This window comes from Stegodyphus dumicola, chromosome 4 (assembly GCF_044657685.1).
Source record: "Stegodyphus dumicola isolate Sdum_Otavi_A_Nest chromosome 4, ASM4465768v1".
In the NCBI taxonomy this organism is placed as follows: Eukaryota; Metazoa; Arthropoda; class Arachnida; order Araneae; family Eresidae; genus Stegodyphus; species Stegodyphus dumicola.
The window spans coordinates 94,619,970-94,622,350 of record NC_140771.1 but is presented as its reverse complement, the minus strand read 5'-3'; the positions used below and the strand labels follow the sequence as shown (position 1 = coordinate 94,622,350).

General features: G+C 33.4%; 1 protein-coding gene across 1 annotated transcript in view; it reads right to left on the bottom strand.

Moving 5' to 3' along the window:
• The window catches only part of LOC118201770 (uncharacterized), a 136,477-nt gene that overhangs the window by 29,292 nt on the left and 104,804 nt on the right, over window positions 1–2,381 (bottom strand). The gene's annotated exons all lie outside the window — the stretch shown is intronic.

The window sequence follows — 2,381 nt, the reverse complement described above, 5'->3', positions numbered from 1 at the left end:
CTACAATATTAATCACAAGAATTAATAAAATATACAAAATTTATTAATAATACTGCAAAATAATTAAGTTTAAAATACAAATGTACATGAAAAATGTAGAAATGTAAACACAGCAAACAGCACAAAATAACCTAAGGAAGCAATGAAAAATAATATTAGGAAACATTCTCAATTTTCTCCCCTTTTTCACAATATATCTGAACTAATTCCCAAACTAAATTGAAATTTTAACACAGATAATGAAGTTGAAAATACATGATTTTCAGATATTAACAAAACATCTATTAAGCACATTTCACCTTAAAAAAATAATCCTTGCTTTGAAGGGGGAGAATCTTATTTGGTAGCCTAAAAATGCAAATTTAAACTTGTCATTTTTCTCTTTGAATTACATAAAAACTAATAAAATTTCCATTTTTCAAAGTTTTCTCAATATGTTAGAAATAAAAAATTCCCCCGAGTAATTTTAGTCAATTACTACAGCTGCTGTTTGTTAATAAAAATACAAATTTTTAATGAATAAAAACACTTGAAATCAAAATTTTTAGATATGAAAACAATTTTAGCAACACAGGTGATTTAAAAGTATCTACCGTATACACCCGCGTATAAGTCGAGACATTTTGGACAAAAAAAGACTTCGAAGTGTGTGTGTGTGGGGGGGGTCGACTTATACGAGGGGCCATAAAAAAATCAAAAGAATCGGAAGTTCAAAAATTTCTTTATATAATGCAGTTGTTTTCTTCCCGCACTCAAATTGGACAACTTATCAAATAAGTCACTTACTTGAAGTAATTTCATGAGTTAAATTATGTGACGAACTAATCACAGAGTTTCATACTTTAACTAGAGTAAGTTTCGATTAAACCAAAGCATTTTCAACCCCCGAACAACCGATCAGTATCGAGCAATAAAAAGTTTCGCCAACACGCCAAGAATCTGCTCGCAGTAGTTATGCGTCTCAGATTGATCCTCCTTTTTCGCAGGCCGAGGTTGATGATGTAATTCGTAATTTAGGGCTTGGCAGGTCTCCTGGCCCGGACTCTATTCCCAATGAAACCATAAGATACTTCCATCGTCTTTTTCCTGCAGTTTTTCATAGATTATTTAATATATGTTTGAATCTTGGTGCTTTTCCACGAACTTGGAAGAATGCCCTTGTTATTGTGATACCCAAGAAACAAAGTATCACTGTTCCACATGTGAATAATCTTAGGTGTATCTGTCTTCTTTCTTCTTTAGGTAAATGTTTTGAAAAACTAATTACTAACAGAATTACTTGGCATCTACATAAAGAAAATATTCTTAGTGCTGACCAATATGGTTTCATTGCTCAAAAATGTGCTGAGGATGCACTTCTGCGTCTTAGCAACATTGTACAGAGGGGTAAGATGAGAGGTTTGTACACTATTTTAATTTTTCTTGATATTGAAGGAGCTTTTGATAATGCATGGTGGCCTGCTATTCTCAATTTACTAAAAGAAACAAAGATACCTCAAAATGTGTTTAATGTTGTTTCTGATTTACTGAAAGACAGGACGGTCGAGCTTACTTTGGGTGGTACCTCAAGTGTTCGCCGACCTCAAAGAGGTTGTCCACAAGGTTCTGTTTCCGGTCCCAAGCTTTGGATTATTATTATGAATGATCTCTTACAGAAACTTTCTGATCTCTTCAGTTGTGAAGTCATTGCCTTTGCAGATGATTTGTTGATTTGTATTCAAGGAAAAGAAATGCAAAAAGCTTTTCGTCTCGCCCAAGATGTTATAGATTTCATTTATCATTGGTCAATAGATTTTAAGTTAAAGTTTAACCATGCAAAATCCAAGGCCATGTTTATTGATAGAAAAAATACTACTTATGAAGGATATCAATTGCTTTTAAATGACAATCCCCTTGAGAGGGTGAATGAAATTAAATATCTAGGTGTTTTTTTGGACAGCAAATTTAACTGGAAAAAGCATATTTCCTACATTTCTAATAAATGTGAGAGACTTCAGCGTGGGCTGAATCGAATTGCTTGTAATAGTTTCGGTGTTAAATCGAATGTTAGCACAATTATTTATAAACAAGGCATTGTACCCCTTATTTCATATGGATGTAGAGCTTGGGGATTGTCTCTAAAAAAGAAAATTAACTCTAAACGCCTGCTTCGAGTTCAAAGACGAATTTTGCTGCGAGTTATAAGCGGTTACCGAACTATTAGTTACAATGCTGTTTTCTCTCTTGCCGGATTTCCACCACTGGATTTGTTTATTCTGACTTTTATAGATTATAAGAATAGTCTTGCAAATTACTCCAATTCTCACTTTGGTCGTTTATTGCCCTTGTCTGTTCTACCACATCCTTCTGTAAGACAACCAGTACAGATTCTGGATAGTACG